Source organism: Cervus elaphus, chromosome 24, assembly GCF_910594005.1.
Source record: "Cervus elaphus chromosome 24, mCerEla1.1, whole genome shotgun sequence".
NCBI lineage: Eukaryota > Metazoa > Chordata > Mammalia > Artiodactyla > Cervidae > Cervus > Cervus elaphus.
The window spans coordinates 33639054-33665978 of NC_057838.1; the positions used below are offsets into that span (position 1 = coordinate 33639054).

The window sequence follows — 26925 nt, forward strand, 5'->3', positions numbered from 1 at the left end:
CTCACCTCCACCCCCCGCCCCCATCCCCAGGTAGCATGTAGCAAAGCAGTAAGGACCGGCAGGGGCGGGAAGTGCACGCAGACCCTGGATCCACTGCTCCCTCAGGAGGCGTGGCACAGAGGGGCGTGGCGAGGCGAGGCCCCGCCTTGCCATTGGCGGCCGCCTGCCCAGGTGGAGGTCCACGTGAGCAGCCTGCCCAGGGGCCCAAGGGCGGGGCGTGCAGGCGCACAGCCGAGGTGGGGTGAGGGCGGAGGTGGCAGAGGGGTGACCGCGGAGGAGGGAGTGCCTGGGAACAGGCAACATGTGCCTGGCGCAATGCCCTGCAGCTGGCGGTGGGTGGGGCCGCCGCTTTCCTCTGTCGACCGAGGCTGCTGACGGGAAAAACCATCCGAGAGGGAGCGCCCCCGCCCAGATTCCCTCCACCCTGAAAGTCTGCGGGATTTTAGGGCCGAGTAAACCAAGCGGAAGCTCAGGGCCGTGTTATAGACCCATGTTGAGATTTTCAGATTGGCCTTCGAGGCTCCTTTCTGCCAACTACCGGCTCTGTGACCACAGGCGTCGCTTAGCCTGGCCTGTTTCCCCACTCTTCGAGAGGCTTGCGGCCTGCGAGTAGCCACGAAGAAAAGAGTTCACGTCCCAATCACTACCTGCCTAGTGAGTATTCAGAACACCCGAGTCACGCCCTTGCCCTCAGGGAGCAAGTGCCCGCGCTGAGCAAGATGAAAGTTACACTGCGGGTTAGTGCCAAGGCCCCTGTGTGAGCTTGGACCTCCGTTTCCTCGTAAGCGCACAGAATATGCTTCGAAGGTAACAAGAAGGAAGTGTGGACCCACGTTCATGACGGGAGTCCCAGGTGTGGGCGTTTATGTAAAGTTCATTTCTGAGTAGCCAGGATGGGGCGGGGGTGGAGCGGGGGAGGGGGTGGTGGGGTGCAAACAGATCAGACGAGCCAGGTTGCATACCAGCAGATAGAGGCCAATTAACACTCTATCCGCTAGCCAGGGAGAAGGGATACAGTTGCTAATTTATTGCACACGCTCCTGGTTATCCCTGCCTTGAAAGTCTTCCTGGATGTGCTTTTCCCGATCTCTCTAGTTGGTAGTGTTTAGGAAACCACTGGTTCTGCATTGATGCTTACTTACCCTTAGTCTTGTTGCAATGCTGATGGTGATGAAGCAAATGTGATTGATCTGTATTTGAAGCGGTTATGAGTGTACTGGATTAATTCGGGGTAAAATTGTCATTACTCAGCAGGAGAACTGGCAAAACCAGATGTTCAACAGTTACTGGGGCTTCATGTTGAAAGCTTGAAAAATATTCATGTTCTGTGCTATATTACCTTCTTGGTCGTAGTAACGCCCCTGCCTCCATCGTCTCTAGGGTGGTCTTTAAAAGCTTTTCTGAAATTTTTTTGGACATTTTGACCTTAATCTCACCTTTTCCTACCAGTAACTGCTTTAAGAGCCTGTTGCTGCAAGAGTTAGGGAAAATCCATTTGTAATATTATTTAGAGGAGGATGACCACACCCTGACTTCTGCTGAGTGTTGAGTAAATCAAACTACTGTTCTTTCTGGAAAAAACCTGCAGCTCAAACTGGGATTAGGGATAAAGAAACCCAGCTGGATTTTGCCCCTGAGTGCCTGTGGTAGCTTCTGTTTGTGGTGTGTTTATCATAAAACCTGCCTTGTGAGAATGTGACTAGCTTTTTGTAAGCCTGCCAGTGGCTACATATGATCTCTGATGCCTTGCTAAGATATATACAAATAACTGATGGGTCCTAACCCCCTTCAGGTGAAAGAAAGTGAAAGTTAAGTCACTCAGTCGTGTCTGACTCTTTGCGACCCGGTGAGCTATAGCCCACCAGGCTCATCCATCCATGGGATTCTCCAGGCAAGAATTCTGGAGTGGGTTGCCATTTCCTCCTTCCTCCAGGGGATCTTCCCAACCTGGGATCGAACCCAGGTCTCCCACATTGCAGGCAGACGCTTTGACCTCTGAGCCACCAGGAAAGCCCCTTAAATGACTGACAAATGTTTGCAAAAGTCAATGGTCTGCCTACACAGTGGCTCCTTGTTGGAAAAAGTGACCATTTGGTTGATATTATCTATGATTTGATAATTTAAAAATATACTATTTGAAAGCATATGATAGAGTCCAGAGTTTGACTTTTTCATTTATTTTCTTCTTTTTGTTTCAATTTTTTAAGCAGTTGTTGTAAAATTTACTTGCTAATGGTACAGTTTCTTGAATTTGGCTTCAACAAGCTAGTTGTCCTTGGTCTCATTTTTCCAGTTCAACGTATATTATTTAACTGAGAGTACAGTATGCTGAATAAGTGCAACATCATAAGAAATAGTCACTGAAAGTGTACCATTTCCATTTAATATTAATGTTTATCATTTATATCCATTTTATTTCACCATTTTGGATACTGGGGAGTAATACAGTGTTTGTGTTCTTTCATCTCAGGAGATTTATGACTTGTTTCCTCTATTTTTCTTAAGAGAAAAGAGTCTTTCTGAAAAGTGAAGCCTTTTAATTGCGGTAGAAATCCAGACTATTTATAATGTTGCATTGAGAAATAGTAGTCTCCTTTAACATTTTTGTTGTTTTTTTCTTTGTTTCAAATGATCAGCTCTTGCAATGTTAGTGTGGCCCTTAGCCAAAGCCAATTATTTCTTACTTTAATAAAGGGGTCAGGAATTTTAATTTAATAAATAGCAAGTACTTCAGAATCTGCTCATAAAATTGATACTAGATGACAAGGATTGTAGACTTCAGAAAAGGAAAGGTAAATTTGTGTCTATCCTGTGCCTTATTAAAATAAAAATTAAAAATATAGGGAATTAGTAGTAGTAGGAAGCACTGATGGATAAAAATAAGCCCTTAGACTTTGAGCAACATGGGTTAATTAATGATACATATATGTATATGATGATATTTATATGTGTATGTACTATTTGATTTACAAAATTCTTTCACTTTATCTCTTCTCATCACTTCTATATCATTTTGATATAGGTCTTGCTTAATATCATTTTGATATAGGTCTTGCTTAATATTTTGATATAAGTCTTCCTTAAGCCATTGAAGATAAGAAAAAATTTCAAATAAAGAAAAAAAAAATCAGAGGAGGCAAAAGAAAATTGCCCCGGGTCTTCTGAGTCCAAGTCCTATAATAAACAATATAAAAAGACGTGGTGGGCAGTGAATATTTTTGATTGAGACCACTGTCAGTACTGGAGAAGGGAATGGCAAACCACTTCAGTATTCTTGCCTTGAGAACCCCATGAACAGCATGAAAAGGCAAAAAGATAGGACACTGAAAGATGAACTCCCCAGGTTGGTAGATGCCCAATATGCTACTGGAGATCAGTGGAGAAATAACTCCAGAAGGAATGAAGGGATGGAGCCAAAGCAAAAACAACACCCAGTTGTGAATGGGACTGGTGATTGAAACAGGGTTCGATGCTGTAAAGAACAATATTGCATAGGAACCTGGAATGTTAGGTCCATGAATCAAGGCAACTTGGAAGTGGTCAAACAGGAGATGACAAGAGTGAACATCGACATTCTAGGAATCAGTGAACTAAGATGGACACTGGAATGGGTGAATTTAACTCAAATGACCATTATATCTACTACCGTGGGCAGAAATCCCTTAGAAGAAATAGAGTAGCCATCATAGTCAACAAAACAGTCCGAAATGCAGTACTTGGATGCGATCTCAAAAACAACAGAATGATCTCTGTTCATTTCCAAGGCAAACCGGTCAATATCACAGTATTGATATTGTTACTGGTCTATGCCCCGACCAGTAACGCTGAAGAAGCTGAAGTTGAACAGTTTTATGAAGACCTACAAGACCTTCTAGAACTAACATCAAAAAAGATGTCCTTCTCATTATAGGGGACTGGAATGCAAAAGTAGGAAGTCAGGAAACACCTGGAGTAACAGGCAAATTTGGCTTTCAAGTACAGAATGAAGCAGGGCAAAGGCTAATAGAGTTCTGCCAAGAAAATGCACTGGTCATAGCAAATATCCTCTTCCAACAACACAAGACTCTACACATGGACATCACCAGATGGTCAACACTGGAATCAGATTGATTATATTCTTTGCAGCCAAAGATGGAGGAGCTCTATACAGTCAGCAAAAACAAGACCGGGAGCTGACTGTGGCTCAGATTATGAACTCCTTATTGCCAAATTTAGACTGAAATTGAAGAAAGTGGAGAAAACCACTAGACCATTCAGGTATGACCTAAATCAAATCCCTTATGACTATACAGTGGAAGTGAGAAATAGATTTAAGGGACTAGATCTAATAGAGTGCCTGATGAACTATGGACAGGGGTTCGTGACATTGTACAGGAGACAGGAATCAAGACCATCCCCAAGAAAAAGAAATGCAGAAAAGCAAAATGGCTGTCTGAGGAGGCCTTACAAATAGCTGTGAAAAGAAGGGAAGTGAAAAGCAAAGGAGAAAAGGAAAGATATACCCATTTGAATGCAGAGTTCCAAAGAATAGCAAGGAGAGATAAGAAAGCCTTCTTCAGTGATCAATGCAAAGAAATAGAGGAAAACAATAGAATGGGAAAGACTAGAGATCTCTTCAAGAAAATTAGAAATACCAAGGGAACATTTCATGCAAAAATGGGCTCAATAAAGGACAGAAATGGTAGGAACCTAACAGAAGCAGAAAATATTAAGAAGAGGTGGCATTAATACACAGAACGATACAAAAAAGATGTTCATGACCCAGATAATCACGATGGTGTGATCACTCACCTAGAGCCAGACATTCTGGAATGTGAAGTCAAGTGGACCTTAGGAAGCATCACTGTGAACAAAACTAGTGGAGGTGATGGAATTCCACTTGAGCTGTTTCAAATCCTGAAAGATGATGCTGTGAAAGTGTTGCACTCAATATGCCAGGAAATTTGGAAAACTCAGCAGTGGCCACAGGACTGGAAAAGGTCCATTTTCATTCCAATCCCAAAGAAAGGCAATGCCAAAGAATGCTCAAATTACTGTGCAATTGCACTCATCTCACACGCTAGTAAAGTAATGCTTAAAATTCTCCAAGCCAGGCTTCAGCAATACGTGAACCATGAACTTCCAGATGTTCAAGCTGGATTTAGAAAAGGCAGAAGAACCAGAGATCAAATTGCCAACATCCACTGGATCATCGAAAAAGCAAGAGAGTTCCAGAAAAACATCTATTTCTGTTTTATTGACTATGCCAAAGCCTTTGACTGTGTGAATCATAATAAACTGTGGAAATTTCTTCAAGAGATGGGAATACCAGACCACCTGACCTACCTCTTGAGAAACGTGTATGCAGGTCAGGAAGCAACAGTTAGAATTGGACGTGAAACAACAGACTGGTTCCAAAAAGGAAAAGGAGTATGTCAAGGCTGTATATTGTCACCCTGCTTATTTAACTTATATGCAGAGTACATCATGAGAAACGCTGGCTGAAGGAAGCACAAGCTGGAATCAAGATTGCTGGGAGAAATATCAATAACCTCAGATATGCAGATGACACCACCCTTATGGCAGAAAGTGAGGAAGAACTCAAGAGCCTCTTGATGAAAGTGAGAGGAGAGTGAAAAAGTTGGCTTACAGCTCAACATTCAGAAAACTAAGATCCTGGCATCCAGTCCCATCACTTCATGGCAAATAGATGGGGAAACAGGGGAAACAGTGGCTGACTTTATTTTTCTGGGCTCCAAAATCACTGCAGATGTTGATTGCAGCCATGAAATTAAAGACGCTTACTCCTTGGAAGGAAAGTTATGACCTACCTAGACAGCATATTAAAAAGCAGAGCCATTACTTTGCCAACAAAGGTCCATCTAGTCAAGGGTATGGTTTTTCCAGTGGTCATGTATGGATGTGAGAGTTGGACTGTAAAGAAGGCTGAGCGCTGAAGAGTTGATGCTTTTGAACTGTGGTGTTGGAGAAGGCTCTTGAGAGTCCCTTGGACTGCAAGGAGATCCAACCAGTCTATCCTAAAGGGCATCAGTCCTGAATGTTCATTGAAGGGACTGATGTTGAAGGTGAAACTCCAGTATTTTGGCCACCTGATGAGAAGAGCTGACTCATTTGAAAGACCCTGATGCTGGGAAAGATTGGGGGCAGGAGGAGAAGGGGAAGACAGAGGATGAGATGGTTGGATGGCATCACCAGCTCGATGGACATGAGTTTGGGTGGACTCCAGGAGTTGGTGATGGACAGGGAGGCCTGGTGTGCTGCGGTTGACGGGGTCGCAAAGAGTCGGACACGACTGAGCGCCTGAACTGAACTGAACTGAATTGTCAGTACAGTCAGTATAGCTGAATTACACTTCTTTCTCTGTGTTGACTCCTCCATTCTGATTTGTACCTGTTTCTATTATTAAAATAAGGATTTCTGAATTTAACAGTAACAGGAATAGAGTGGTGAAAAAGATGTAAAGCAGCCCCAGCTCTCATGGGAGTTACAATTTAGACAGAGTAGCAGAGAGCAAAATAACTTCAGTGTGGTAAGGGATAAAGAGCACACAGCCTAGCTTAGACTGTCATGGAAAGATTCTCAGGAAAAGGATACCTTAGTTGAGGTCTGAAGGATAAGTAAAAGGCAAGTGAAGGCAGGAGGAGATGGACATTCTCAGTAAAGGAGCAGCATGTGAGAAGAGGATGCAGAGTGCATTCATTTTTCTAGTACCTGGAGAATAGTGTTAATCATTATAGATGTATGGGTGTGTTGGGGGCAGCGGCTTTGTTGAAGGGAGAAAGTGTGAAAGATGAGGATAGATAAGGAAGAAGGAGTCAAAGGACTTTGAATCTGTGAGTCAAGATTTTGGAAAGTAGGATAGGAGAAACCTGGGCACTTCAAGAGGGTGAATAGGAGGAACAACCATTAAGAGACCATTGCTGAGGGTCCAGGTAAGACGTGGTTTTCAGTACCTGCAAAGGATACTGACATGACAGATAAACAGGATGGAAAAGGGGAAATAATTGAAGAAATATGAGTAGAATGTTTTTCTTTAAAAAACGGCTTATTATTCTAGAACATAATTGGTAAAAACTTAAGTTGGCGTGTTGCAGACCTTGAATCTTGACAGAGATATTTTTTTTATTGCATTTTTTTTAATTTATTTTTTAATTGAAGGATAATTGCTTTACAGAATTTTTTTGTTTTCTGTCAAACCTCAGCAGGAATCAGCCATAGGTATACATATGTCCCCTCCCTTTTGACCCTCCCTCCCACCTCCCGCCCCTCCCACCCCTCTAGGCTGATACAGAGCCCCTGTGTGAGTTTCCTGAGCCACACAGCAAATTCCCGTTGGCTGTCTGTTTTACATTTGGTGATGTAAGTTTCTGTTATTCCTTCCATACATCTCACCCTCTCCTCCCCTCTCCCCATGTCCATAAGTCTATTTTGTATGTCTGTTTCTCCATTGCTGCCCTGTAAATAAGTTCTCCAGTACCATTCTTCTAGATTCCATATATATGTGTTAGGATACAGTATTTATCTTTCTCTTTCTGACTGACTTCACTCTGTGTAATAGGCTCTAGGTTCATCCACCTCATTAGAACTGACTGAAATGCATTCCTTTTTTATGGTTGAATAATGGAGAAGGGGACGACAGAGGATGAGATGGTTGGATGGCATCACTGACTCAATGGATATGAGTTTGGGTAAACCGCAGTTCATGGGGTCGCAAACAGTCGGACATGACTGAGTGACTGAACTGAATATTCTGTTGTATATGTTGTGTACCACAGCTTCTTTATTCATTCATCTGTTGATGAACATCTAGGTTGCTTCCATGTTCTAGCTACTGTAAATAGTGCTGCAATGAACAATGGAATACGTGTCTTTTTCAGTTTTGGTTTCCTCGGGGTATATGCCTAGGAGTGGGATTGCTGGGTCATATGTTGGTTTTATTCCTAGTTTTTAAAGAAATCTTCATACCGTCTTCCATAGTGGCTGTATCAATTTACATTTCCGCCAACAGCAGACCTTGAATCTTTAACATGAAAGTTTGTTGATTTACAGTATTATATTGCTTTCAGTTACACAGCATAGTGACTCAATTTTTTTAAGATTATACTCCATTTAAAGTTGTTATAAAATATTGACTGTATTCCCCGTGCTATACAATATATCCTTCTAGCTATTTTATTTTTTATTGGAGTATAATTGCTTTACAGTGCAGTGTTAGTTTCTAGTGAATGAGCTGTGTGTGTGTATATATCCCTTCCCTCTTGGACTGCCTTCCCACCTGCCCCTCCCTTCTATGCCCATCTCATCCCACCCGGCTAGGTCACCATAGCGCCCTGGGCTGAACTCCCTGGGCTATACTGCAGGTTCCCACTAGCTATCTGTTTTACCCTTGGTAGTGTATGAATGTCAGTCTTAACCTCCCAGTTCATCCCACCCTCCTCCCCGATGCCGTGTCCACATGTCCATTCTCTACCTCCGTGTCTCTATTCCTGCCCTGGAACTAGGTTCGTCTGTACCATTTTTCTAGATTCCACTTACATGTGTTAATATGTGACATTAGTTTTGTTTTTCTCCTCCTGACTTACTTCACTCTGTATAACAGTCTCTAGATCTACCCACATCTCTACAAATCACCCAGTTTTGTTCCTTTTTATGGCTGAGTAATATTTCATTGTATATACGTACCACATACTCATCTGTTGGTGGACACTTAGGTTGCTTCCATGTCCTAGCTGTTGTCAGTAGCGCTGCAGTGAACACTGGGGCACGTGTGTCTTTTTGAATTAGTTTTCTCAGGCTGTATAGCTCAGTTGGTAAAGAATCCGCTTGCAATGCATGAGACCCTGGTTCAATTCCTTGGGAGGATCCGCTGGAGAAGGGATAGGCTACTCACTCCGGTATTCTTGGGCTTCCCTTGTGGGTCAGCTGGTAAAGAATTTGTCTGCAATGCGGGAGACCTGGGTTCGATCCCTGGGTTGGGAAGATCCCTTGGAGAAGGGAAAGGCTACCCACTCCAGTATTCTGGCCTGGAGAATTCCATGGACTGTATAGTCCACGGGGTCGCAAAGAGTGAGACACAACTGAGTGACTTTCACTTTGACTTCTGGGTGATGGCTGGGTCATTAGTAGTTTTATGTGCCCAGTAGTGGGATGGCTGGGTCTTTAGTAGTTCTAAATTTTTAATTTTTTAAGGAACCTCCATATTGTTCTCCATAGTGGCTGTATCAATTTACATTCCGACCTACTGTGCGAGTGGGTTCCCTTTTCTCCACACTCTCTCCAGCATTTATTGTTTGTAGATTTTTTTATTATGGCCATTCTGCGTAGTGTGAGGTGATACCTTATTGTATTTTTATTTTTTCTGATTGTAGTTTTGATTTGTGTTTCTCTAATACTTAACCCCAGGTGGGTGAGTTGGTTCCAGGGCTTGTGCAGACTTCATGGTGGGAGGCACTGGTGCCTGCCCACTGGTGAGTGGAGCTGGATTTTGTCACTCTGGTGGGCAGGGCTGTGTCAGGGGGCATGTCTCGAGGTGGCTGTGGGCTCAGGATGACTTGAGGCAGCCTGTCTGTTGATGAGTGGGGCTGTGTTTCCACCCTGTTGGTTCTTTGGCCTGAGGTGTCCCAGCACTGGAGCCTGCAGGCTATTGAGTGGGGCCAGGTCTTGGTGCCAAGACAGGACTTCTAGGAAAGCTCCCTCCAGAAGTATTCCCTAGGGTCCTCTACCACCAGTGTTCTTGGCCCTGCAGTGGGCCACAGCGGACCCCTGCCTTGCCAGGAGACTCTCCAGGTCCTGCAGGTACATCTGGCCCAGACTCCTGGGGCATGCATGCTCAGTTGCACAGTCGTGTCTGACTCTTTGCAACCCCACGGGCTGTAACTCGCCAGGCTCCTCTGTCCATGGAATTTTCTGGGTAAGAAAACTGAAGTGGATTGTCATTTCCTCCTCCAGGGGGTCTTCCCTACCCAGGGATTGAACCCATGTCTCCTGTGTCTCCCGCACTGCAGGCAGATTCTCTACCACTGAGCCATCAGGAAAGCCCTGAGGAGTCACTGCTTTGCCCTGGTTCCCACTGTATGTGAAACCTTGTGTGCATCGTTCAAGAGTGGAGTCTCTATTTCCCCCAATTCCATGGAGCTCCTCCACTCAAGCCTGCTGGCCTTCAAAGCCAAATGGGGGCTCTGCCTCCTGATACCAGACCCCCAGACTGGGGAGTCTCATGTGGAGCTCAGAACTTTCACTCCTGCAGGAGACCCTCTGCGATATAATTATTGTCCAGTTTGTGGATCACCCACACAGTAGGTGAGCTTCCCAGGTGGTGCTAGTGGTAAAGAACCTGCCTGCCAGTGCAGGTAGACGTAAGAGATGCAGGTGCGATCCCTGGGTCAGAAAGATCCCCTGGAGGAGGGCATGGCAACCCACTCCAGCATTCTTGCCTGGAGAATCCCATGGACAGAGGAGCCTGACAGGCTGCAGTCCATCGGGTTCAATCCGTAGAGTTGAACATGACTGAAGGGACTTAGCAGGCACACATAGGTCGGTAGGGATTGGCTAGTACTGTGAAGGTGCCCCTCCTACAGTCTGGTTGTGGCTTCTTCTTGGTCTTTGGATGTAGAATATCCTTTATTGGTAGGTTGCAGTCTTTTTTTGTTGATAGTTGTTCAGCAGTTAATTGTGGTTTTCATGAGAGGAGGTAAGTTCAAGTCCTTCTGCTTCTCCATCTTGTCTGCAGTCCCACTGTTATCTCAGTCTCTAATTGCTTTTATTAAATAGGCTCCTTCCAGTGTTTTCCAAACCTGTGGTGGCTCCTGATTAGGTTTTCTGGGTCCTCTTTAAAGATGAACGTCCACTGTGGTCACTCAGAGTAACCTTGAGGTTCTTGTATACTAGAAAGCCAGAGATCTGGGGTGTGCTAAGCATCAGAAATGGCCCAGAGTAAAGATTCCAGTAGGCTCTTGTGGATTTCTTAATATTTTTAGTGGACTCCATAATTTGGCTTCTGTATCCATCACCCTAACCCAGGAGAAACTGCCCAAAATTCACTGCACAAGCAATGCAGAACAGTGCAGGTTCTCTGCTCTTGGGTGAGCTGAGGCCAGAACTGCCACCAAGATCAAACCTTCTGGGCTGCTGACTTTTTCTTTTTTGTCCTTTAACTTAAAAAAAATATTTATTTCTCTATTTTTAACACCAAAAACATTTTGTATTGGGATATAGTGGATTAGCAATGTTGTGGGAGTTTCGGGTGAACAGCGAAGGGACTCAGCCATGCATACACATGTAACTTTGTACTGTGTGAGTGCTTAGTCGCTCAGTCATGTCCAACTCTTTGCAACCCTATGGAGTTGAACCTGCCAGACTCCTCTGTCCATGGAATTTTTCAGGCAAGAGTTTTCTCTCTCTGGGGGAACTTCCCGACCTACAGATCGAACCCGCTAGCGTCTCCTGCATTGGCAAGTGGATTCTTTACCACTGCACCACCTGGGAAGCCCACATTTTGTCTTGGAGTATAGCCAATTAACAATGTTGTGATAGTTTCAGGTCAATAGCAAAGGGGCACAACCGTACATATATATATATCTATTCCCCCCTAAACTCCCCTCCCATCCATTCTGCCACGTAACATTGAGCAAAACTCTGTGCTGTATAGTAGTTCCTTGTTGGTTATCCGTTTTAAGTATAGCAGTGTGTACACGTCTATCCCAAACTCCCTAACTATCCCTTCCCCCATCCTGTTTTTTTTAGTGTAGTAAGAACATAAAACACATAAGATGAGACCTATTCTCGTAATAGATTAGCATACAGTGCTAACTGCAAGCACAATGTTATGTAGCCGATCTCTAGAACTTTTTGATCTTGCATGACTGGAAATGTATACCCATTAAATAACGACTCCCCGTTTCCTCTTTTCCTTCAGACTCTGGCTGCCACCATACTCCGTCTGCTTAGTTAACTTTAGATAATTTATATAAGTGGAAAATGCAGTATTTGTTCTGGCTGGCTTTTTCACTTTGTATAATGCCCTCCTGTTTCATCCATTTTGTAGCCTACAAAAGGATATCCTTCTCTTTATGGCTGAATAATATTTCACTGTCTGTGTGTGCTGTATTTTCTTTATCCATTCATCTGTTGACTAATAGTTATTTCCACCTTTTAGCGCTTGTGACCAGTGCTTCAGTGAACATGGGAGTACATATAGCTCTTAGAGATCTTGATCTCATTTCTCTCGGATAAATACCAAGAGATTGGTATTGCTGGATCATATGGTAGTTCTATTTTTGATTTTTGACTAACCTCTATACCATTTTGCATAGTGGCTGTGCCATCCATCATTCTCACCATCAGGGCACTACGGTTCCAGTTTCTCTACAGCCTCACCAACACATGTTATTTTGTTTTCTTGATAATGGCCATCCTGAGAGGTGTAAGGTGATATCTCATTGTGGTTTTGATTTGCGCTTTCCTGATGATGAGCATCTTGTCATATACGTGTTGGCTATTTGCAGATCTTCTTTGGAGAAATGTCTTCCCAGATCTTTTGTCCATTTTGACCAGGTTATTCATTCTTTTTTGCTGTTGAATTATGCTAGTTCCTTATATGTTTTGAATATTAATCTCCTATCAGTTTGCAGATACTTTCTTCCTTTTCATAGATTGCCTTTTGAGTCTTGATTGTTTACTTTGCGGTGCAGAAGCTTTTTAGTCTGATGTAGCCTCACTCATCTATTTTGCTTTTCTTGCCTGTCCTTTTTGGCATTCAAATCAGTGCCAAGACCACTGTCATGAAGCTTTTCTTCTATGTTTTCTTTTTGGAGTTTTACAGTTTCAGGTCTTATATATAAATTTTTAATACCTTTTAAGTTGATGTTTGTGTATAGTCCAGTTTCATTCTTTTGCCTGTGGATATCCACTTTTCCCAGCCTCTTTTGTTGGAGACTGTCCTTTCTCACATACACAGGACTGGGAAATAGACCCTTGGAGGTCACAAACAGAACCTTGTATATACCAGGACCCAGGAGAAAGGAGCAGTGACCCCGCAAGAGACTGACCCACTCTTGCCTGGGAGTGTCAGAAGTCTCTAGCGGAGACGTGGGTCGGCGGTGGCCTGCTGCAGGGTCGGGGGCACTGAGTGTAGCCGTACATGCATGGGACCTTTTGAAGGAGGTCGCATTATCTTACCTCCACCATAGTTTGGCCCCAGGTAAATAACAGGGAGGGAACACAGCTCTACCCATCAGCAGAAATTGGATTAAAGATTTACTGAACATGGCCCTGCCCATCAGAACAAGACCCAGTTTCCCCCCAGTCAATCTCTCCCATCAGAAAGCTTCCATAAGCCTCTTATCCTTCTCCATCAGAGGGCAGACAGACTGAAAATCACTACCACAGAAAACTAACCCATCTGATCACATGGACCACAGCCTTGTCTAACTCAATGAAACTATGAGCCATGCCATGAAGGGCCACCCAAGACGGATGGGTCATGGTGGAGAGTTGTGAGAAAATGTGGTCCACTAGAGAAGGGAGTGGCAAACCACTTCAGTATTCTTGCCTTGAGAACCCCATGAACAGTATGAAATGGCAAAAAGATAGGACACTGAAAGATGAACTCCCCAGGTTGGTAGATGCCCAATATGCTACTGGAGATCAGTGAAGAAATAACTCCAGAAAGAATGAAGAGATGGAGCCAAACAAAAACAACACCCAGTTATGGATGTGACTGGTGATAGTAGCAAAATCTGATGCTGTAAAGAGCAATACTGCAGAGGAACCTGGAATGTTAGGTCCATGAATCAAGGCAAATTGGAAGTGGTCAAACAGGAGATAGCAAGAATGAATATCAACAATTTAGGAATCAGAGAACTAAAATGGACTGGAATGGGTGAATTTAACTCAGATGACCATTATGTCTACTACTGTGGGCAGGAATCCCTTAGAAGAAATGGAGTAGCTGTCATAGTCAACAAAACAGTCAAAAATGCAGTACTTGGATGCAGTCGCAAAAACAACAGAAGGATCTGTTTGTTTCCAAGGCAAACCATTCAGTATCATGGTAATCCAAGTCTATACCCTGACCAGTAATGCTGAAGAAGCTGAAGTTGAATGGTTCTATGAAGACCTGCAAGACCTTCTAGAACTAACATCCAAAAAAGATGCTATTTTCATTATACGGGACTGGAATGCAAAGGAGAAAGTCAAGAAACACCTGGAATAACAGGCACATTTGGCCTTAGAGTACGGAATGAAGGAGGGCAACACTAACAGAGTTTTTCCAAGAGAACGCACTGGTCATAGGAAACACCCTCTTCCAATAACACACAAGAAGATTCTATACATGGACATCACCAGATGGTCAATACAAAAATCAGATTGATTATATTCTTTGAAGCCAAAGATGGAGGAGCTCCATACAGTCAGCAAAAACAAGACTGGGCGATGACTGTGGCTCAGATCATGAACTCCTTATTGCCAAATTCAGACTTAAATTGAAGAAAGAAGGGAAAACCACTAGGCCATTCAGATATGACCTAAATCAAATCCTTTACGATTATACACTGGAAGTGAGAAATAGATTCAAGGGATTAGATCTGATAGACATAGTGCCTGAAGAACTATGGACGGAGGTTGGTGACTTTGTACAGAAGACAGGGATCAAGACCATCACCAAGAAAAAGAAATGCAAAAAAGCAAAATGATTGTCTGAGGTGACCTTACAAATAGCTGTGAAAAGAAGAGAAGTGAAAACCAAAGCAGAAACGGAAAGATACACCCATTTGAATGCAGAGTTCCAAAGAATACCAAAGAGAGATAAGAAAGCCTTCCTCAGTGATCAGTGCAAAAATTAGAGGAAAACAATAGAATGGGAAAGATCTCTTCAAGAAAATTGGAGATACCAAGGGAACATTTCATGCAAAGATGAGCACAATAAAGGACAGAAATGGTATGGATCTAACAGAAGCAGAAGATATTAAGGAGAGGTGGCAAGGATACACAGAAGAACTACATGAAAAAAATCTTCACAACCCAGATAATCACAATGGTGTCATCACTCACCTAGAACCAGACATCCTGGAATGTAAAGGCAAGTGGACCTTAGGAAGCATCACTAAGAACAAAGCTAGTGGAGGTGATGGAATTCCAGTTGAGCTATTTCAAATCCTAAAAGATGATGCTGTGAAAGTGTTGCACTCAATATGCCAGCAAATTTGGAAACTCAGCAGTGGCCACAGGACTGGAAAAGGTCAGTTTTCATTCCAATCCCTAAGAAAGGCAATGCCAAAGAATGCTCAAACTACCACACAATTGCACTCATCTCACATGCTAGTAAACTAATGCTCAAAATTCTCCAAGTGAGGCTTCAACAGTACATGAACCGTGAACTTCCAGATATTCAAGCTGGATTTAGAAAAGGCAGAAGAACCAGAGATCAAATGGCCCACATCTGCTGGATCATCAAAAAAGCAAGAGAGTTGGCTTAGAATTCAACATTCAGAAAACTAAGATCATGGCATCTGGTCCCATCACTTCATGGCAGATAGATGAGGAAACAGCAGAAATAGTGACAGACTATTTTTGGGGGCTCCAAAATCACTGCAGATGGTGACTGCAGCCATGAAATTAAAAGACGCTTACTCCTTGGAAGGAAAGTTATGACCAACCTAGACAGCATATTAAAAAGCACACATTACTTTGCCAACAAAGGTGTGTCTAGTCAAAGCTCTGGTTTTCCCAGTAGTCATGTATGGAGGTGAGAGTTGGACTATAAAGAAAGCTGAGCCCCGAAGAATTGATGCTTTTGAACTGTGGTGTTGGAGAAGACTCTTGAGAGTCCCTTGGACTGCAAGGAGATCCAACCAGTCCATCCTAAAGGAGATCAGTCCTGGGTGTTCATTGGAAGGACTGATTCTGAAGCTGAAACTCCATTACTTTGGCCACCTGATGTGAAGAACTGACTCCTTGGAAAAGACCCTGATGCTGGGAAAGATTGAAGGCGGGAGGAAAAGGGGTTGACAGAGGATGAGATGGTTGGATGGCATCACCGACTCAATGGACATGAGTCTGAGTAAGTTTTGGGAGTTGGCGATGGATAGAGAGGACTGGCGTGCTGCTGTTCATGGGGTTGCAAAGAGTCGGACATGACTGAACAACTTAACTGAACTCATCCTTTCTCCAGTATGTATTTTTGTTATGTTTGTTGAAGATCAATTGACCAAATATGAAGACGATGTGATACTGGTGATAGGAAGGACACATAGGCTAGTGGAATGGAATAAGAAGTCAATAAATAGATTACACAAACGTCGTCAATTGACTTTGGACAAAGATGCGAAGATAACTCATTGGGGGTAAAGATAGTCTTTTTAAAAACTTGGTGCTAGAATAATTTACATCTATATTTTAAGGAAAGAACCTTGACTCATACCTTGTACATATACAAGAATTAACTAAAAATGTATCTTAGACCAAAATGTAAAATTTAAAACTATAAGCTGCTCTTGAGCTTCCTGTCCTATATGTTAGCCACATGTGGTTATTTTAAATTTAAAGAATTAAAACTAAATACGTTTTAACAATTGAGCTTCTTAGTTGTTCCAGCCACGTGTCAAGTCCTCATTGGCCATGTGTGGCTAACTAAAGCTGTTGTATTGATTAGCTTAGATTTCAGCATATTTCTCTCACCACAGAATACACTCTTCTACACCACTGTTGTAGAAGAAAACATAGGAGAAAATCTTTGGGATTGCAGTTAGGCAAAGATTTCTTAGGTTACAAAAATTGTGACCATAAAAGAAAAAAATGGATAAATTAGTTTTTATCAAAATTAAAAATTTATGATTGTTGAAAAGCTCTGCTAAGAAAATGAAAAGCCACAGACTAGGAAAGAAATATTTTCAAAACATATTTGCTAAAGAATTGACAACCAGAATATTGTCTGAGGAGGCCTTACAAATAGCTGTGAATAGAAGAGAAGCAAAAACCAAAGCAGAAAAGGAATGATATTCCCATTTGAATGCAGAGTTCCAAAGAATACCAAAGAGAGATAAGAAAGCCTTCCTCAGTGATCAGTGCAAAAATTAGAGGAAAACAATAGAATGGGAAAGTCTCGAGATCTCTTCAAGAAAATTAGAGATACCAAGGCAACGTTTCATGCAAAGATGGGTACAATCAAGGACAGAAATGGTAGGGACCTAACAGAAGCAGAAGAATATTAAGGAGAGGTGGCAAGGATACACAGAAGAACTATATGAAAAAAATCTTCATGACCCAGATAATCACAATGGTGTCATCACTCACCTAGAGCCAGACATCCTGGAATGTGAAGGCAAGTGGACCTTAGGAGCTTCACTGTGAACAAAACTAGTGGAGGTGATGGAATTCCAGTTGAGCTATTTCAAATCCTAAAAGATGATGCTGTGAAAGTGCTGCACTCAATATGCCAGCAAATTTGGAAAACTCAGCAGTGGCCACAGGACTGGAAAAGGTCAGTTTTCATTCCAATTCCTAAGAAAGGCAATGCCAAAGAATGCTCAAACTACCACACAATTGCACTCATCTCACATGCTAGTAAACTAATGCTCAAAATTCTCCAAGTGAGGCTTCAACAGTACATGAACCGTGAACTTCCAGATATTCAAGCTGGATTTAGAAAAGGCAGAAGAACCAGAGATCAAATAGCCAACATCCGTTGGGTCATCAAAAAAGCAAGAAAATTCCAGAAAAATATCTACTTCTGCTTTATTGAATATGCCAAAGCCTTTGACTGCATGAATCACAACAAACTGTGGAAAATTCTTAGAGATGGGAATACCAGACCACCTGACCTGCCTCTTGAGAAATCTGTATGCAGGTCAGGAAGCAACAGTTAGAATTGGACATGGACCAACAGACTGTTTCCAAATAGGGAAAGGAGTACATCAAGGCTGTATATTATCACCGTGATTATTTAACTTATATGCAGAGTATATCATGAGAAATGCTAGGCTGGATGAAGCACAAACTGGAATCAAGATTGCTGGGAGAAATATCAATAACCTCAGATATGCAGATGACACCACCCTTATGGCAGAAAGTGAGGAAGAACTCAAGAGCCTGTTGATGAAAGTGAGAGGAGACTGAAAAAGTTGGCTTAAAGCTCAACATTCAGAAAACTAAGATCATGGCATCTGGTCCCATCACTTCATGGCAAATAGATGGGGAAACAGGGGGAACATTGACAGACTTTATTTTTTGGGGCTCCAAAATCACTGCAGATGATGACTGCAACCATGAAATTAAAAGACACTTGCTCCTTGGAAGAAAAACTATGACCAACCTAGACAGCGTATTAAAAAGCAGAGACATTACTTTGCCAACAAAGGTCCATCTAGTCAAAGCTATGGTTTTTCCAGTAGTCATGTATGGAGGTGAGAGTTGGACTATAAAGAAAGCTGAGCCCCGAAGAATTGATGTTTTTGAACTGTGGTGCTGAAGAAGACTCTTGAGTGTCCCTTGGACTGCAAGGAGATCCAACCAGTCCATCTTAAAGGAAATCAGTCCTGAATATTCATTGGAATGACTGATGCTGAAGCTGAAACTCCATTACTTTGGCCACCTGATGCGAAAAACTGACTCTCTTGAAAAGACCCTGATGGTGGGAAAGATTGAAGGCAGGAGAAAAAGGGGTTGATAGAGGATGAGATGGTTGGATGGCATCACCGACTCAATGGACATGAGTTTGAGTAAACTCCGGGAGTTGGTGATGGACAGGGAGGCCTGGCGTGCTGCAGTCCATGGGGTTGCAAAGAGTTGGACCCGACTGAGCGGCTGAACTGAACTGACAACCAGAATCTTTAAGTTTTTTTCAAAGTTAAGTAATATCAAAGAAATTTAAAAGTGAGCAATAAGTTTGGAAAAATGGTTCACTGTAGAAGATATGAATGGCATATTATTTAAATGTTCTAACCTTACACATCTTTTGTTGTTTGCTTGTTTAATCAACAAGGGTTATCTGGGTGGGATGTTTTTGGCGCACTCTTGTTCTCTTTGTACCTTGATGAATTTTAACTTGTTTTTGAAATGTTAATTCTTACAGGTAAAACCCTAGTCAGTAAAAACTCTAATAAGGTGTGTGTGTGTGTGCGTGTGTGTCTAAAAGTAAACACATTTTTAATAGTTTTTTTCTGGTTCTCCAAGAGTAGCAGTAGTGAAAGTAAAAGGAAGCCACAGACTGTCTTGGCAATCCTTTGTAGTAGCTTCGTCATTCTATACGGTCATGCTGATTAACTGACTTGTTCAGCCTGTTTGGACCAGAAGAAAATATTACTTTCCCAGTTGTATTCAAATCCATCAGGCATGAAAACAGATTGGTGATTTGTTCTTCTTGTCTTGTCTTAAACATGAGCAACTGCCTGGTTTCTGCTTAGGCAAATGTGGTAGGTGGAATAATGGGCCCCTCAAGGATGTTCATGTCCTAATGCCTAGGCCTTGTGAATATATTACCTTCCATGGCAAAAGGGATTTGGCAGATGTCATTATGTTGAGGATGTTGAGATAGGGAGACTTCCTGGATTAGTCACATGGGACCAGTGTCATCGTAAGAGTCCTAGTAAGTAAAAGAGGAAGGCATAGCATCACCGTCAGTGTGGTACAGGCTGTGAGGGATTTGATCAGCCATTTCTAGCTTTGCAGGTGGGAGCAGGCAAGGAGCCAAGGAATGCAGGCAGCTTTAGAAGTTGAAAAAGGGAAGGAAATGAATCTCCCCTAGGGCCTCCTGAAGGCTTTAACCCTGTCAACTCATTTAAGACTTTGATAACCAGAAGCTTAAGGTAATTTTAAAGTTTTGGAAAATTTGTTAATAGTAGCAAGAGAAAACAAATGCAGTGTATCTATAGGACTGTTGTTTGTAAGTTCTAAAAGACAGGCATTTCTTTAAAAGTAGAAAAAAATCCTTTTTTTTTTTTTTTTTTTGAGTCTCACTGCCAGCCCTCCTAGACTCCCCAGTGGGCACATTTCTGACCCAGATCCTCCTAATCACTGTGAAATGATACTCAGCTCAAAAAGTAAGTACAGTGCATGTGCTAAGGACAAAGGCGTTGTGACACAACCCAGACGCTAGCAGTTCTCAGAATATGGGCCATGGACAGCCTGCATCAGAGCTCCTGGGGAGCAGGTTACTTCAGGCCTGGACCTTTACCCCTTTCCACTAGTTTTTTTCATGTCAAGTTTAGTGAACAAATTATATTTGTTTATAGCAAAATATACTCTTCTTAGGTTACAGTACTATGAATTTTGAAAGGTTTGTATAATCAAGTAACCGCCAATACACTGAGGTTATTTCCATCACCCAGAATGTTTCACTTGTGTCCCTTTGTAATAAATTTCCTCTCCGTACCGCCTGTCTCTAGCAACCACTGACCTGATTTCCGTTCCTGCAGGTTTTTTCGAGAATGTCATATCCATGGAATGACACACCATGTAGCCTTTTGAGTCTGATTTACTTTGTTTAACATAATCCTTTTGAGATTCATCCACATTGGGTGTATGTTCACATGGAAAGAAACCATGCTTCTGTGTTACCCAAAATGGCCATAATTTTTTTTTTAAAGTATTTATTTGGCTGTGCTGATTTTTAGCTGTGGCGTGCAGGATCTTTAGTTGTGGCATGTGGGATCTAATTCTCTGACCAGGGATCAAACCCAAGTCTCCTGTATTAGGAGCCTGGAGTCTTAGCCACTGAACCACCAGGGAAGTCCTGGCCGTAACTTCTTGGTGTGTTTTGTCTCTTTTGGTATGATCTGAGAGGTGTCATAATCATCCCCGGATGGTTGAGGGGTTGTCTTTTAGCCTGGTTGGATGAGGGAGTCAGGTAGGAGAGAAGGGTGTGGAGGTGCAGGTGGGTCCAGAGGACAGGTGCATACAGAGAACACAGTTATAGGTTTATCTTTTTCAAGAATTGAAAGAGAGGAGAAGATCACGGTTGCCTGATCATGGCTCAGACAGTAAAGAATCTCCCTACAATGCAGGAGGACCCAGATTCGATCCCTGGGTCAGGAAGATCCCCTGAAGAAGGGAATGGCAACCTACTCCAGTACTCTTGTGTGAAGAACTCCATGGACAGAGAAGCCTGGTGGGCTACAGTCCATGGGGTCACAAAGAGTCCGACACAACTGAGCGACTAAAACACATAGAGGGAACAGTAGGGGATGTTTTGAGTTGTGGAGCAGGACTCATTGAGTATTGGTTAGTTATAAGATTCAGTGGTCTGCAGCAAAAGGAGTGGTGACTGCTTGATCTTTTATTGTCTGTGCAACTCCTTTTGGGCCACTGCTAAACTATTGTTCAGTCGGTCAGGCGTGTCTGACTCTTTGTGACCCCATGGACTGCAGCACGCCAGGCTTCCCTGTCTTTCACCATCTCCCAGAGCTTGCTCAAACTCATGTCCCTTGAGTCAGTGATGTCATCTACCATCTTGTCCTATGTCATCCCCTTCTCCTCCTGCCTTCGATTTTTTCCAGCATCGGGGTCTTTTCTAATGAGTTGGCTTTTTGCATCAGGTGGCCAAAGTATTGGAGCTTCAATTTCAGCATCAGTCCTTCTAATGAATATTCAGTATTGGTTTCTTTTAGGATTGACTGGTTTTACCTCTTTGCCATCCAAGAGACTCTCAAGACTCTTCTCCAACACCACAGTTCAAGAGAATCAGTTCTTTGGCCTTCAGCCTTCTTTATGGTCCAACTCTCACATCCATACATGACTATTGGAAAAACCATAGCGTTGACTAGGCAGACCTCTGTCAGCGAAGTAATGTCTCTGCTTTCTAATATGTTGTCTAGGTTGGTCATAGCTTTTCTTCCAAGGAGTAAGTGTCTTTTAATTTCATGGCTGCAGTCACCGTCTGCAGTGATTTTGGAGCCCAAGAAAATAAAGTCCATCACTGTTTCCATTGTTTCCCCATCTATTTGCCCTGAAGTGATTGGACCGGATGCGATGATCTTCATTTTTTGAATGTTGAGTTTTAAGCCAGCTTTTTCACTCTCCTCTTTCACTTTCATCAGGAGGCTCTTTAGTTCTTTGCTTTCTGCCATAAGGGTGGTGTCATCTGTATATCTGAGGTTATTGATATTTCTCCTGGCAATCTTGATTCCAGCTTGTGCCTCATCCAGCCAGGCATTTCTCCTGATGTACTCTGCATATAAGTTAAATAAGCAGAGTGACAATATACAGCCTAGATGTATTCCTTTCCCAGTTTTTAACCAATCTGTTATTTCATGGCCATTCTAACTGTGCTTCTTGACCTGCATACAGATTTCCCAGGAGGCAAATAAGGTGGTCTGGTATTCCTATCTCTCAGAATTTTCCACAGTTTGTTGTGGTCCACATAGTCAAAGGCTTTAGTATAGTCAATGAAGCAGAAGTAGATGTTTTCCTGCAACTCTCTTGCTTTTTCTGTGATCCAGTGGATGTTGGCAATTTGATCTCTGGTTCCTCTGCCTTTTCTAAAACCAGCTTGAACATCTGGAAGTTCATGATTCATGTACTGTTGAAGCCTAACTTGGAGAATTTTGAGCATTACTTTGCTAGCATGTGAAGTGAGTGCAATTGTGCAGTAGCTTGAACATATCTTTTGCATTGCCCTTCTTTGGGTTTGGAATGAAAACTGACCTTTTCCAGTCTTGTGGCCACTGCTGAGTTTTCCAAATTTGCTGGCATATTGAGTGCAGCACTTTTAACAGCATCATCTTTTAGGATTTGAAATAGCTCAGCTGGAATTCCATCACCTCCACTAGCTTTGTTTGTAGTGATGCTTCCTAAGGCCCACCATGACTTTGCATTCCAGGATGTCTGGTTCTAAGCAAGTGATCACACCAATGGGGTTATCTACATCATTAAGATCTTTTTTGTAGAGATCTGCTAAGGACTGCTAAATAGTCCTTCCTGAATGAAAGACTCTTACCTGGCCCTGGCTCCAAAACCCCCAAGGACATAAGTGAAGGCTCACAATCTTTTCCCCCCTCAAATGTCTTGAGCCCCTTTATTGGCAGGAATTGTGCTATGTACTGAATGAAATGGACTAGTTACAGTCCTTACCCTAAGAACTCTTACTTAGCCTCTCCGAGAACTCTGGCCTGGTATATACCAGATCTTCCCCCAACAGGCGGACAGCTGGAGGCCAGCACCTTATCGGCAGGATCACCCCGGTGTGGTGAAGCATGGGCCTAGCGAGGAGCATGTGCGCTGCAGTCAGTCCTCCAGTCCTTGGATATGGAGCCTCTGGATTCGCAACCCATGGCCTCAGAGGGCTGACTGTACTCCCCTAAGGGGTTTGAGTGTCCTCAAATTTTACTACCCATGGGTTCCTCATGGATCCCACGGATGAGTGTATATGATCACATGATCTGCCTTTAAATCCCAGGTCTGATGTTCTGGTTTAGTCAAATTGCTTCACCTTTCCAAACTGATGTCTTCTTCTCTAAGATTAGGAGATATCCGGAAGTGGGGGAAAAAAGCTATTTAAAAGCTAGTTGCTCTTTGAGTTGAAAGCTAAACAGATGAATTATGGTCTCTTTTTGTTTGGTCAAGGTAAAGGGCTAATCTCAATGGGAGGGTTGGGTCCAGGGGGCTAAAATTGTTCTGCATAAAAAAGAAGTAAAAATGTTTTGTGTTTTTTTTTTTTTTAATATTTATTTTTATTTAATTATTTGGCTTGTCAGGTTGCAGCATGGGGGATCTAGTTAGCTGACCAAAGATGGAACCCAGGCCCCCTGCATTGAGAGTGCAGAGCCTTAGACACTGGACCGCCAGAGAAGTCCCAAATTTTAGCTTTTAGTTGAAGCTGGAAGAAACTTTTTTTTTTTAATTTTGTTTTTATTGTGCCTTTATTTGTGCAGGGGTGATGAAAGAAAGTGGGTCCTAGTATTACACTCTAAAGAGGCCCACTCTTCACAACACCCGGATGTTCATGTGTTTTAAATTAGAGGGTAGAGCCAGCTGTGTCTACACTAGGGTGGGGTGGAATAGAGAGAGGGGAGGTGATGAGAATTAGGTTGCAACCAAGACTTGGGATCAAAAAGTGACAAGGACTCATTACCAAGTTGTGAGCACTCACCTTAGAATCCTTGCAATTGTTAAGGAAAGTCATGGGCTTCACACAGTTATATGAGATACGATCTAAAACTTGCATCTGAATGTGAAAGATGCTATAATATAGGACCATGCACATGTCAGGGATAATATCTACGTAACAGGGTTGGGAGGTTTAAATGAAAATGTAGATAAAAGTACTTCATAAACTAAAGAGATACATCATCACCCCTAGGTAAAGTGTCTTTTCTGATGGTTTTGTAAAAAGGAAGTCAGACTTAAATTCAACACTGATCACAAATATGAGATTAATTATCCAGGAGTTGTGAGCTCTATAATAGTTTTATTTGTGAATTCAGTTCAAATGGATAGTAAACAGTTTGGATGTTAAAGATAACAGTTTTAAAAAATGACTTGATATGACCCAAACATGTCATGTCAAGACTTGGGAATTTAGCCCACATTAGCAGTCATTCCCCATTTCTTTCTGACACCCCACCCCTGTTAGCCCGGGGCAACCAGTCATTTATTTTCTGTCTCTTGTAGACTTGACTTGCCTCTTCTGAACATTTCATATACATGAAATCATACTATATGTGGTCTTTTATGACTGGCTTCTTTCGTGGCATAAAATTCTCAAGGGTCATAACTGTTGCATGCATCAGTATTTTATCCAACCATTTTTTGTTTTCTTGAAAAAAATGTTTAGTTAACTTTTTTCTTTTTAAGAACACTTTTAGATTCACAGCAAAATTGAATAGACAGTACAGAGAACGCCCATGTACCTTTCCCACTCCTTCATTGCCAGCATCCCTCAGCACTGTGGTTATGGTTGAGGGAACCTACATTGACATCATGATCACCCACGGCTTACTTTAGGGCTCACTCTCTTTTTACATCCTTTGGGTTTTGGAAATGTATAACATCTTTCCACCTTTAAGGTCTCGTCGCCCTAAATTCCGTGTTCTCTGTCATTCATCCATGCCCCATTCCTACTCCTGACAACCACTGCTCTTTTTATTGTCTCCATGGTGTTACTTTTCCCAGAATGTCGTTTACTTGGATTTATATAGTATGTGGCCTTTTTAGATTGTTTTTCTTCTACAGAGCTTTCTGACAAGTCTTCATGAGATGCTATAGGTGACAATGTATGTCAAAAAGATTAAATCACTAGCTTAATTCAGTTCTGAAATGGACAGGTTAAATTCCTGGATTGTCTACAGTTTCATTTACATAGGAGCAGTCGTCTTTCATGAGGTCATTACAGAAATGCTGGCAAACTCTTTCCATTAGCAGTTCTTGCATACAGTATGCACTTCTTGTGTTGTGGGACTCTTTTTTTTGTTGTTGTTCAGAATTCACCTTAGGGGTTTTCTCAGACTCGGCATTCTTAATCGATCGTGGTTTTTAGCTTTCTTTTTTCTTTCCAGGCTGGGTGGATGATGCAGTTTCACTTCTAGGTGTTAGGATTCTCTTTCACACTGGTTTGTCATGACCTTAAAATATTTAAAGTTTCTCCTTGGGTTCTTTTTTTTTTCTTTTCTTTCTTTTTTAATGTAGTACCCCAGTGGGCTAGAGATTTGTTTTACTAAATGAGTTTAAACCACCAGCAGCTGGGGAGTTCATAGCCCATGAGCATTGTCAAACTTAACCCAGTGTAAAAACCCACCAGTGGTCTTTTTATTGTCTTCCACTGGGTAGGTTTTGAGGTCCGGACGTGAAGGCTAGTTATGCTTCTGAATCAGCCTTGAGGTTGTGAGTTGCCTAAGGTGGCATAGGATACCAAAGACGGAGACACGTTTGCTGCGACGATCAGAATCGTCTTAGTTTGTTAATAGCCAGCCTCGTTGTCGCCTGGAGATTACTGACGAGGCCCAAGAATCGCTCTGAGCTGTAACCACCCACAAAAACCACACGCATGGCATTTTACTCAAAACTCTACTTTAACCACTACTTTGTGATGCAAAACTGGCGGAATTTTGGGTACTTTCTGTAAAATCGAAATCTTTATGGGGGTTTTCCAACATTCTAGTTGATTGTGAACAAGTGATCAGTATAATGAAAGGAGAGCAGGGTTGGCCAATCAACACCGACTTCTCTGGTACAAAGGATGCCAGCCTGTGTGGAATATTTCATGTGGAGAAAGCCACCTTGTCTGAGAAAAGATTCTCTTGTTGAAAAATGCAGTTAAATAAGAGGTATTGACATGAGATGGGTAGTTGTAAAAGATAGAGATTTTAGAAGCTTCTTATCTTTGCCACAAAGTTTTCACTCTTGACAAAGTAATCACCTTCAGTACTTTCTAGCGTGTAGATCCTCGTAGGTTTGAAAAGGAAATCCATTTGTATTGGACAAAATACAGTTCTGCATAAGGACTTCCTGTAAAGGAAGAACCATTATGGGAAACTGCTACTAATAAGATATGATAGCCCTTTTATGGAGGGAAAATGGTAGGTGTGAGAACTCTCTCCTGTTTGGCCGAGTCAGGGGGGCCTTCGTTTATTCTGGACTTAGGTCCTTGGCCAAGTTCCTTTACCACTCTAAGGCTCAATTTCTTACCTTTACAATGAAAATTTTCTTTTCATGGTTAATATTCTGTTGTGTATATGTGTACCACAGCTTCTTTATCCATGCATCTGTCAATGGACATCTAGATTGCTTTCGTGTCCTGGATATTGAAAACAGTGCTGCTCTGAACATTGGGGTCACATGTGTCTTTTTGAGCTATCGTTTTCTTTGGGTATATGCCCAGTAGTGGGATTGTTGGGTCATATGGTAGCTTTATTCCTAGATTTTTAAGGAACCTCCATACTGTTTTTCCATACTGGCTGTATCAATTTACACTTCCAATATTACTCTGCCATAAAA

General features: G+C 42.4%; 1 long non-coding RNA gene across 2 annotated transcripts in view; it reads left to right on the forward strand.

Annotated features, from left to right (window-relative positions):
• The first annotated feature begins 238 nt into the window (after nt 1–238).
• The window catches only part of LOC122682598, a 46902-nt gene continuing 20215 nt past the window's right edge, over nt 239–26925 (forward strand). The window contains exon 1 of one of the 2 annotated variants that reach the window (XR_006337429.1): nt 239–654. This is a non-coding gene — a long non-coding RNA (uncharacterized LOC122682598). Of the gene's footprint in view, nt 655–705; nt 854–26925 lie in introns of those variants that run through there. The other variant, XR_006337430.1, reaches the window with a different exon arrangement.